General features: G+C 44.1%; 1 long non-coding RNA gene across 1 annotated transcript; it reads left to right on the forward strand.

Annotated features, from left to right (window-relative positions):
• Positions 1–314: 314 nt before the first annotated feature.
• LOC143831285 (uncharacterized) lies at positions 315–6,926 on the forward strand. Its single transcript, XR_013228789.1, has 3 exons — positions 315–493; positions 3,483–3,620; positions 6,622–6,926. It is a non-coding gene; the product is annotated as an uncharacterized LOC143831285 (long non-coding RNA).
• The last annotated feature ends 5,135 nt before the right edge of the window (positions 6,927–12,061 follow it).

A 12,061-nucleotide genomic window follows, 5' to 3' on the forward strand; every position in this document is an offset into this window, starting at 1 on the left:
ACACATCTTCCTCTGCCTTATCAAACAAGCATGTCAGTCCACAGTGAGGGTCAGAGATTTTTCCGTCCTGGCCCCCACTGTGGAATGAGCTCCCTGAAGAGATCAGAGCCCTGCCCAAACTCCCACAGTTCCGCAGGGCCAGCAAAAGGGAGCTCCTCCACCAGAAATTTGCCTGAAACCGACCACAGGTCCCCTTTAGACATCCCCTCCATGGCCTGAACCAGTCTGGCCTCTCTAGGGGTTTTAGCTAAGTTTCTGTTCTTGTTATATTGTTGTTTCCGGGATCACTGAAGTTGTGTTGTTTACAACCACTGTTGGATTGTTACTGTTGTGTTGACTATGTTGTATGTTTATTTGTTCCATGTATCCTCCTATGATGTTGTATGTAAACTGCCCTGAGCCATATGGAAGGGAGGTACCTAGCACCCACCATTGACACTGCAGAGGATCAGGCTCAAGGAAGACACGCTCCTGGAGCTGTTCCAGAAACTGGGTAGGTGGGCATAGTGCGATATGCATTGTGTGCAGATGAGGCATGGGGGCAGCCTCACAGTGCTCTTATAAGGTCACCACATGCGAAAGCCTGACCTTTTTGCCCCGCGGAAGCCAAGCATGGCCGCTTGGCTGCCGTGCACAAGACAGGCAGAGGCCACGGCTGGGGATTAACTGGCCCTGTGGCCTCGGGGATTCAGATGACTCAGGGCCATTCCACACAACTTTAATATAGCACTTGTCTTACATTTTGTTTTCACCACTAAAACTACATTCCGCATGACGTCGTGAGCAATCTGCAACACTCCTGCAACACTAGCGCCAAAATCGCTTCGTTGTAGCGATTTCTGGGGAATCGGGAAAAGTGGATTCACCCTCAGAAAATCGCTACATTTTTGCCAACAACCTGCAACACTTGCGAAAAAGCCATGACCGTTCTCAATATAGCGGTTGCAACAAAGTCCCTCCCCCTGGCTCTCTCCTCCGAACTTCCGGCGAAGGGATTGCCATTTTTTTCTTCAGAGCGGGGAAAGCAACGAACCAGTGAGGCTTCATTCACCCAGCAAGGCTTCTCCAGCTACAGTCCCTCCACAGAAGTGCTTTAAAGTTCCCCTAAGTCCCCAAGCACAACACGGCCCCCTGTTCGCCAGTTCCCTTTAATTTCGGCCAAAAATCACACCCGTGCGGGGAGGGGATTTTTTTCCCCACTCGGCGGAGCATGGTAACGATGAATCACCAGCTCACACGCCAGCTAGATGAGTGTCTACGTTGCGAAGAATCAAGGCATATTCATTGAAATGTGTGTGTGTGTGTGTTTTTAACTGTGCTTAAAGGGAAAGAGGCTTTTAGGGAGCATGATAACAACTTCCCATTGGCTGTTCCATTTGATTGACGGCTAGGGGCGGGATCAAGCACAGAAAAAAATCGCTTCCTTTCTAGCGATTCCTGAGAGACCGGAAACCTGTGGGGAATGAATGAAACGCTACTGGATTCCACTACAAATGAAGGTATGTGGAACGCCAAGATTCCACTATTTAAAATAGTGTTTCCGCTTTGTGAAAGCAATTGGCAACATTGGTCCTTGTGCGGAATGGCCCTCCTTTTTCTTTTTTTTAACAAAAGTTATCTCTTGTAAATCTTAAAGTGCAAAGATCTTTTTTCTTCCTCTATAAAGATAAAGGTATCCGCTGTGCAAACACCGAGTCATGTCTGACTCTTGGGGTGACGCCCTCTAGTGTTTTCTTGGCAGACTCAATACAGGTTGGCTTGCCATTCCCTTCTCCAGTCATTACTGTTTTACCCCCCAGCAAGCTGGGTACTCATTTTACCAACCTCGGAAGGATGGAAGGCTGAGTCGACCTTGAGCCGGCTGCTGGGATCGAACTCCCAACCTCATGGTCAAAGCTTGGTCTCAGCCTCATGGTCAGAGCTTCAGACAGCATGTTGGCTGCCTTACCACCCTGCACCACATGAGGCTCTTTCATTAAGTATTACTGCTTAATCAGTCTGTTATGGGATTGTCAATGAAAGATGCAGAAGAACATTGATACACAAATGAGCTATCCATTCACAGTGAGATGTTGAAAGGCCCGAATAAAAGAGTAACTTTATTTTCAGCATAAGAATCATATCCAATGTTGAGTGGTCTTATCCTGGCATAGCTCCAGGGGTGTTAAATGGAACAATGTAGATGTATTCTGTCTTTTAGAACCGAGCCATTGAGTAGAACAGCAGTTTTCCATGTCAAAAATAATTCAAAGCATAATCAAATGTGCCTAGTTCATCACATCAGACTTCCCAGCTGAATCTAACGAACTATTGGATTATGTGAGAAATATAAAAAACTAGATTCAGTCTGACCCTCACAAATTAGAATCATAGAATCATAGAATCATAGAATCGTAGAGTTGGAAGGGGCCATACAGGCCATCTAGTCCAACCCCCTGCTCAACGCAGGATTAGCCCTAAGCATCCTAAAGCATCCAAGAAAAGTGTGTATCCAACCTTTGCTTGACGACTGCCAGTGAGGGGAAGCTCACCACCTCCGTAGGCAGCCTATTCTACTGCTGAACTACTCTGACTGTGAAAATTTTTTTCCTGATATCTAGCCGATATCGTTGAAGTTTAAACCCATTACTGTGCGTCCTCTCCTCTGCAGCCAACAGAAACAGCATCCTGCCCTCCTCCAAGTGACAACCTTTCAAATACTTAAAAGAGGGCTATCATGTCCCCTCTCAACCTCCTTTTCTCCAGGCTGAACATTCCCAAGTCCCTCAACCTATCTTCATAGGGCTTGGTCCCTTGGCCCCAGATCATCTTCGTCGCTCTCCTCTGTACCCTTTCAATTTTATCTACGTCCTTCTTGAAGTGAGGCCTCCAGAACTGCACTCAGTACTCCAGTTGTGGTCTGACCAGTGCCGTATACAATGGGACTATGACATCTTGTGATTTTGATGTGATGCCTCTGTTGATACAGCCCAAAATGGCATTTGCCTTTTTTATCGCTGCATCACACTGCCTGCTCATGTTTAGTTTACAATCCACAAGTACCCCAAGGCCTCGTTCACACACAGTGTGAACAGCCTGATGAGTAGTCCCTCCACCCCCTCATCTAGATCATTAATAAATATGTTAAAAAGTACTGGGCCGAGCACTGAGCCCTGAGGTACCCCGCTACTCACCTCTCTCCAGTCTGATGAAACACCATTGACAACAACTCTTTGAGTGCGGTTCTCTAACCAATTCCCTATCCACCTAACTATCTGAAAATCCAGATTGCAGTCCTTCAACTTATCCATCAGAACATCATGGGGAACCTTGTCAAAAGCTTTACTAAAATCCAAGTAAATTACATCAACTGAATAATTGTCTCTATATGAGAAACAGCACACTGTAGAATGGGAGAGGAAGAATTACAGCTATTGGATAATTTTCTAGATTAGTCCAACTGAAAATTGTTTGGATTGATTCATTGTCATTGCCTTTCTCAGATAAGCAGAAATCTATCATTGTCCTAAGAATTTGGAAACCATTAACAAGCTTGAATTTTTGAAGAACCAAAGGCCTACACCTATGAACTGCTGTCAGCAACATAGAAATATGCTTGAGCTAAGGCCTGCATTTGCATGGTAAAGTTGTGCCTTCTGATGCAACATCTCTTGTGTTAGGCATTTATTATTTCCTGAGGCATTTCCATTTAAAGAATTGTGTTGCTTACTAATATATATTTAAACTGATAATTTCTGAATTTCTGTTGTTGTTTTTACCAGAATCTGTTATTTGCACACACTTGCCCTGAGGACCCATGGGGTTCATATCTAGACTCTTTGACAATATGATATGAATATGTTGTTGTTGTTGTTATGTGCGAAGTCGTGTCTGACCCATCGCGACCCCATGGACAATGATCCTCCAGGCCTTCCTGTCCTCTACCATTCCCCGGAGTCCATTTAAGTTTGCACCTACTGCTTCAGTGACTCCATCCAGCCACCTCATTCTCTGTCATCCCCTTCTTCTTTTGCCCTCGATCGCTCCTAGCATTAGGCTCTTCTCCAGGGAGTCCTTCCTTCTCATGAGGTGGCCAAAGTATTTGAGTTTCATCTTCAGGATCTGGCCTTCTAAAGAACAGTCAGGGTTGTTCTCCTCTAGGACTGACCGGTTTGTTCGCCTTGCAGTCCAAGGGACTCGCAAGAGTATTCTCCAGCACCAGAGTTCAAAAGCCTCAATTCTCTGACGCTCGGCCTTCCTTATGGTCCAACTTTCGCAGCCATACATTGCAACTGGGAAGACCATAGCCTTGACTAAACGCACTTTTGTTGGCAGGGTGATGTCTCTGCTTTTTAGGATGCTGTCTAGATTTGCCATAGCTTTTCTCCCCAGGAGCAAGCGTCTTTTAATTTCTTTGCTGCAGTCCCCATCTGCAGTGATCTTGGAGCCCAGGAAAATAAAATCTGTCACTATCTCCATTTCTTCCCCATCTATTTGCCAGGAATTGAGAGGGCCGGATGTCATGATCTTTGTTTTCTTGATGTTGAGTTTCAAGCCAACTTTTGCACTCTCCTCCTTCACCCGCATCAACAGGCTCTTTAGTTCCTCTTCACTTTCTGCCATTAGAGTGGTATCATCTGCATATCTGAGGTTGTTGATATTTCTCCCTGCAATCTTGATCCCAATTTGTGACTCCTCTAATCCCGCATTTCTCATGATGTGCTCTGCATACAAGTTAAATAGGCAAGGCGACAGTATACAGCCTTGCCGAACTCCTTTCTCAATTTTGAACCAGTCAGTGATTCCATGTTCAGTTCTCACTGTTGCTTCTTGACCTGCATATACATTTCTCAAGAGACAAATAAGATGCTCTGGTATTCCCATCTCTTTAAGAACTTGCCACAATTTGTTGTGCTCCACACAATCAAAGGCTTTAGCATAGTCAATGAAGCAGAAGTAGACGTTCTTCTGGTACTCCCTAGCTTTCTCCATGATCCAGCGTATGTTGGCAATTTGATCTCTAGTTCCTCTGCCTCTTCGAAATCCTGTCTGTACTTCTGGAAGTTCTCGGTCCACATATTGCTGGAGCCTAGCTTGTAGGATTTTGAGCATAACTTTGCTAGCATGAGAAATTAGTGCAATGGTGCGGTAGTTTGAACATTCTTTGGCATTGCCCTTCTTTGGGATTGGAATGTAAACTGACCTTTTCCAATCCTGTGGCCATTGTTGAGTTTTCCAAATTTGTTGGCATATTGAGTGTAGCACTTTTACTGCATCGTCCTTTAAGATTTTGAATATTTCAACTGGAATGCTGTCACCACCACTAGCTTTATTGTTGCTCAGACTTCCTAAGGCCCATTTGACTTCACATTCCAGGATGTCTGGCTCCAGGTCAGTAACTACCCCACTGTGGTCATCAGGGATGTTAAGCTCGCTCTTGTATAGTTGTTCTGTATAATTTTGCCACCTTTGTTTAATCTCTTCTGCTTCTGTGAGGTCCCTACCATTTTGGTCCCTTATCATACCCAACTTTGCATGAAACGTTCTCTTCATATTTCCAATTTTCTTGAAAAGATCTCTGGTCTTCCCCATTCTATTGTTTTCTTCTATTTGTTTGCACTCTTCATTTAAGAAGGCATTATTATATCTTCTAGCTTTTCTCTGGAATTCTGCATTCAATTGGGTGTATCTTTCTCTTTCTCCCTTGCCTTTCACTTCCCTTCTCTCCTTAGCTATTTGTAAAGCTTCCTCAGACAGCCATTTTGATTTCTTGCATTTCTTTTTCTTTGGGATAGTTCTAGTTGCTACCTATTGTACAATGTTGCGAACCTCCGTCCATAGTTCTTCAGGCACTCTGTCTATCAGATCTAATTCCTTAAATCTATTTGTCACCTCTACTGTGTATTCGTCGGGGATATGATTTAGTTCATACCTGAGTGGCCTAGTGCTTTTCCCTACTTTCTTCAATTTAAGCCTAAATTTTGCAACAAGAAGCTCATGATCTGAACCACAATCAGCTCCTGGTCTTGTTTTTATTGACTGGATAGAACTTTTCCATCTTTGGCTGCAGAGCACTTAGTCAATCTGATTTCTGTGTTGACCGTCTGGTGATGTCCATGTGTAGAGTCGTCTCTTGGGTTGTTGGAAAAGAGTGTTTGCTATGACCATTGTATTCTCTTGACAAAATTCTACCAGCCTGCGCCCTGCTTCATTTTGTACTCCAAGGCCAAACTTGCCTGTTATCCCGGTTATCTTTTGGCTTCCTACTTTAGCATTCCAATCCCCCATGATCATTTTTGGCGTTGCTTCTAGAAGGTGTTGTAGGGCTTCATAGAACTGATCAACTTCATCCTCTTCAGCAGCAGTGGTTGGGGCATAGACCTGGATCAATGTGGTGTTGAATGGTTTGCCTTGGATTCGAACTGAGATCATTCTGTCATTTTGGGGATTGTATCCCAAGACTGCTTTTCCTACTCTCTTATTGATTATGAAGGCTACTCCATTTCTTCTGTGAGATTCTTGTCCACAGTAGTATACCTGATGGTCATCTGAATTAAATTCACCCATTCCTGTCCATTTTAGTTCACTGATTCCTAAAATGTTGATGTTCAGTCTTGTCATTTCTTTTTTGACCACGTCCAGCTTGCCTTGATTCATGGATCTGACGTTCCAGGTTCCTATGGAATAAAAATCTTTACAGCATCGGACTGTCTTTTCGCCACCAGTTACTTCCACAACTGAGCGTCCTTTTGGCTTTGGCCCAGTCGCTTCATTCATTCTGGTGCTACTCGTACTAGCCGTCTGCTCATCCCCAGTAGCATAATGGACACCTTCCGACCTGAGGGGCTCATCTTCCGGCGTCATATCGTTATGCCTATTGGAACTGTCCATAGAGTTTTCATGGCAAAGATACTGGAGTGGTTTGCCATTTCCTTCTCCAGTGGATCACCTTTTGTCAGAGCTCTCAGCTATGACCTGTCCGTCTTGGGTAACCCTGCACGGTATAGCTCATAGCTTCACTGAACTACCTTGCCACAACAAGGCAGCGATCCTTGAAGGGGGATATGAATATATGAAATGCAAAAGGATAATTTTGAGTAATAAATAACACAGACTGTACTTTTCAGTTTCAAATTCTTGGAAGTTAGTTGACTGAAAACAATGTTTTACTTTCTAGGAGGCTTGGACTAATTGTTAACACCAGAACCAGAAAACATTTTGTTTCTTTGTAATCTGCTTTCACTTGATATTTCTGTCACATATCCTTTAGGATTTTCATGCTGTCATACATACTGTTTTCAAAGATGAAAGGTGTTGCTTCGTGGCCCCAAGACGTAGCTTTGATGCTTTGAATTCAGTTGGAATCAAACCATTAAGTTTTGGTGTTTTTGGAATGAGAAATTCAATGTCACTTTCTTTTTGTTTTACTGCCTAGAATTTGAAGTCTTGTAAAGCTAATGGGTTTTTTGTTACAATTACTTTCATGCAAGGTTCTTCCAGTGCATCAAGTTTTATAAATTGTTCATTATATTGTTCATTATATATATATATGTATGTATGTATGTATGTATGTATGTATGTATGTATGTATGTATGTATGTATGTATGTATATATGTATATATGTATATATATATATGTGTGTGTGTATATATGTGTGTGTGTGTGTGTGTGTGTGTGTGTGTGTGTGTATGTATGTATGTATGTATATATAAATTGATCATTATATAGATATTCTTGTAGTGTTCCTAATCATGATTTCAGAGGTTGTTAGTCTGTTGTGAACATCCTTCTGTCTTAAACTGTGGATAAACAAGGAGACAGCCCGGCCCTGCATACAAGAAAAATCTGAATTGGCAGAATAGGATCGTCATAATAAATTGATTTTATGACTAGATATGATATAACATTTATTGTATGTAGCCAAAGGCCGCTACAAAACACAATTAAAACAATATGGCACAAATATAAATAAAACAATATTTCTCCAATATTGTGTACATATAATTGTAAACATGGACTACTAAGTTACAATAAAAGGGATAAAATAGTGTATCAAGGTGGAGGCTCCTGTAAAAATGCATTAGCTCGAATCTTCCTGGCAGCCAGAGCGAAAAGTGCCACCCTATATGAGATATAGGGGTCGACATCTGGTAACAGATAGGTGACTTTGTTAAAATCAGAAATAGGGTGTGAGTTTGGTAAGGAATTTGTTCCTGGGTTCGGAGTACAGGGAACAAGCCAAAACGTAGAGAGTGGCCGTGGCTTGGCGTGGCTGCCATTGACGCCGCGGGAGCGCCCGGCTTGCGACGCAGCTCCTGGTGGCGTCATCATGCCCCGCCGTCGCGCGGCCGGAGAGGGGCAGGGCGTGTGACCTTAAATAGGCCGGACGCACGCGCACCCGCCCTCTTCACTCCTGGCCGCCCACAGGAACAGATACCCTCCCTCCTCTCCCTGTTTTCTGGAATCGTTATGTCGCAGCCGCGGTTATGCTAGGTAGGGAGCCTGTTGGCAGGGAGCCCGCCTGCGTGCGGGACTCCCTGAGGTGGGGGTCTCATTAAAGAGACCGGCAGTACCCGGGCGTGGCCTACCCGGCTGGGAGGCCAGGGGCCCGGGGCCAAGCGGCAGGGGGACACCAATGGAGTCGGACTCCCTTTGGGTCCCTTGTGGCCGCTTCCCTGGATTCCATGGCAGAAGGCGTCCCATCCTCCCGGCTGGGAGTGAGGCGTGGAGCCGGAGTGCCGCGGATTAAGTTGTGCAGCTGGACGGCTGCCGGGGGGTCAGGCTCCCTTCACCTGCATAAGGCCAACCCTACGTTGGGGGGGTTGTTTGTTAATAAAGGGCTGCGGCCAAGTTATTTGCCAAGAAACCAGAGTCGTGTCGTTCCTGGAGAAGTCGCCACCTGTCAGTCAATGGGTCAGGTCCTCCACAGATGGATTTCCACATATGCATAGGTGTTGGGCTGTGGGTATTCGGAGATATCACCCAGAGAGCATGGCTGATGACATTATTTCAAACCACAAAGATGTTAGGGCCATTCTGAGATTACGTGTTGTTATATTTACTAAATATGATGCTATAGAATGGTCTTTTTAAATCGTTTTATACCATGGGACTGATTTTATGACTTTTTAAAAATAGAATATATGTACATTTCAAGTACAATTATTTATTTTACATATAATTCCTCCTTCAGTATCCTTTGCAGGGTGATGATAATATGAGGTTAATATTATTTATGTACAGATTAATTTTAGTTGCTTTAAATAAAGTATACAATATCATGACTGAATTTTGTACCTGAATTTTGTCTCTATAATCATTTTAACCTAATTATATTAAAATATGCCACAAGAGTTAATTCCTGATTTGCACATACAACCTATCCTCTATCTTCTGACTGTACACATTTTCTGAATAATGTTTTATTTTGTTACGCTTGAAATGGAATTTTACTGTCAATACAAGTCTCACTTGCTTATGGTTTCTGTAATCTGATTTCTGTAGGTTCTAATAGAACGTGTGTGCCCGTGTGTGTGTATACGGGTCAGCACTGCTCATACTACTAGATCTCTCAGTAGCGTTTGACACAGTCAATCATGAGCTTCTAGCTCACCACCTGAGTATGGGAAACAGCCCTTAAACAGCTGATTTCCTTCCTCCATGGTTGTGGACAGAAGGTAGTAACAGGAGAGAGAATATCTAAGCATCATCAGCTCACAAGTGGAGTCCCACAAAGAGAAGACCTCTCTCCTATCTTATTTAACATCTTTATGCGCCCTCTGGCTCAGCTAGTAAGGAAGTTTGGGTTGGGTTGCCACCAATATATGGATGACACCCAGCTCTTCCTCCTGATGGATGGCCACCCTGACTTTCCCTCAGAATCCTTAGCCAGATGCCTGGAAGCAGTGATGAAATGGATCAAGAAGAAGAATTGGTTCTTATATGCCGCTTTTCCCTACCCGAAGGAGGCTCAAAGTGGCTTACAGTCACCTTCCCATTCCTCTCCCCACAAAAGACACCCTGTCAGGTGGGTGAGGCTGAGAGAGCCCTGATATCACTGCTTGGTCAGAACAGTTTTATCAGTGCCGTGGTGAGCCCAAGGTCACCCAGCTGGTTGCATGTGGGGGAGCGCAGAATCGAACCTGGCATGCCAGATTAGAAGTCCACACTCCTAACCACTACACCAAACTGGCTCTCAAGCAGAGTCATCTGAAGCTCAACCCTCATCTGAAGCTCAACGAGGTCCTGTGGCTGACTAGGAAGGGATCATGGGAGGAAGCACATCTGCCCACCCTGGACAGTGTACAGCTTAGCGTCTCACTCCTCCAGGAAACTGGGTATGATTGTGGAAACTTTTCTTACAACTTTCCTTAGGGGATTTTATGAGGGCTTTATTTTTGTGACCCACCACGAGCCTTGTGGGAGTGGTGAGCTATAAGTCGAATGGATGGATGGATGGATGGATGGATGGATGGATGGATGGATGGATGGATGGATGGATGGATGGATGGAAACCCAGATTACAAAGATAGCATGGCTGTCATTTTACCACCTCAGCCAAGCCAAGCTACTAGTGCCCTACCTAGCCCCAGAACACCTAGCCACAGTGATCCATGTGATGGTCACCTCTAGACTAGATTTCTGCAATTTGCTCTACACAGGCCTACCCTTATCCTTGATTCGGAAACTGCTGCGGCCAGGATTGTTACGCATGGCAGGATCCCTGCCTTATGCCTTGGCACACTGTCTTCTATAAACAATGGCATCCCACAATAGTCTAGGCTTAAGCTAAAGCCATGACACTGCTCGGGTCAGCCAAGCCAGGCCAGACTCCATCTTAGAAATCTTGCTCTCTGCCTTAGGTTTGGAATGACAGCCTTTGCCTGACCCAGAGGTGCCTCTGGACTCAAGCTTGCATCAGCTCATCCCCCACCATTGTATTTCTAAGTGAGTGGACTGGCTTCCTCCTGTTTGCCTAAGGGCACCTAGGAAAATCTTTTGTCTTGCAACATTTTTCACACTTGGCCCCTCTGCCAGGGGGAAATCTCCTCCCCACACCCTGCCAGCTAGACCTGATGGCTCTCTTCCTCAGAGCCATTAATACCTTTATCCAAATCCATTTACGGCCATCACCCCCACTTGGCCAGGTATTGTCCTAATCTCCGGGGACCCTGGAAACTTCCAGCACATGCTTACCTGAGCCTTGTCACGTAGCCCCCTTCCCAAAATCCTATAAAAACTGTGGCTTCACACAGACACTCTGAGTGTCTTCCAACCCGGGACCTCCCACGCTGGTTCGTGCTTCTTCCTCTGACCCACCACTCCTCGGACAGGTAACTATCAAGCCTTCTACTCTTCCTCCCCTTTCTCTATATGATTGCTTGTATGTCTGTTAGCTATTTGTGTGTCTTTTTTGTTATTTTCCTTTCAATAAAAGCTTATATTAATATTTTACCATTTAAATCTGTATTTGCCTTGAGTTCCCACGGGTGTAATAAACCCTCGTAGACATAGGTAACGATCCGATAACGCTAAGTTACCCCCCTCTTGCAGCATTTGAGCTAATATTCCCCACAAGCTCAAAGATACGTGTTTTTAGGACACGTGTTCAGCAATTTGGGTAACAGGATTCTCACTCAGACATCTTGGATATCTCACATCTGGCCGGTACTTCAACAATTCGACTGGCTCCCAGTTGAATTCCGGATTAAGTTTAAGGTTTGGTAATCACCTTCAATTATAATAGAACAGACTTGAAGTGTTTAATTATTTATTTAAAAGTCCATATCCACTGTATTTATACTTTATAAAGAGGAGCATTATATAAAGATAATATTTTCCAAGAAGCACAAGTTGGACCTTGTCTTTTTTTTTAATTTCAAGGTTACTAATTGCCAAATTTACACTATCATCTGAACCCACACCAACCAGATCTAAGGATACAAATGGTGAATAATATGTTAAGGATGTAAAATGTGCAGCCCCGGGAAATCGAAGAGCTGCCACTATTTTATTAATTAGCTTACGGTGTCATGCACAGCCAGTCAGTTTATTATTATTTCTTCAGAAAGCATTATAAGT

Source organism: Paroedura picta, chromosome 3, assembly GCF_049243985.1.
Source record: "Paroedura picta isolate Pp20150507F chromosome 3, Ppicta_v3.0, whole genome shotgun sequence".
Classification (NCBI taxonomy): Eukaryota; Metazoa; Chordata; class Lepidosauria; order Squamata; family Gekkonidae; genus Paroedura; species Paroedura picta.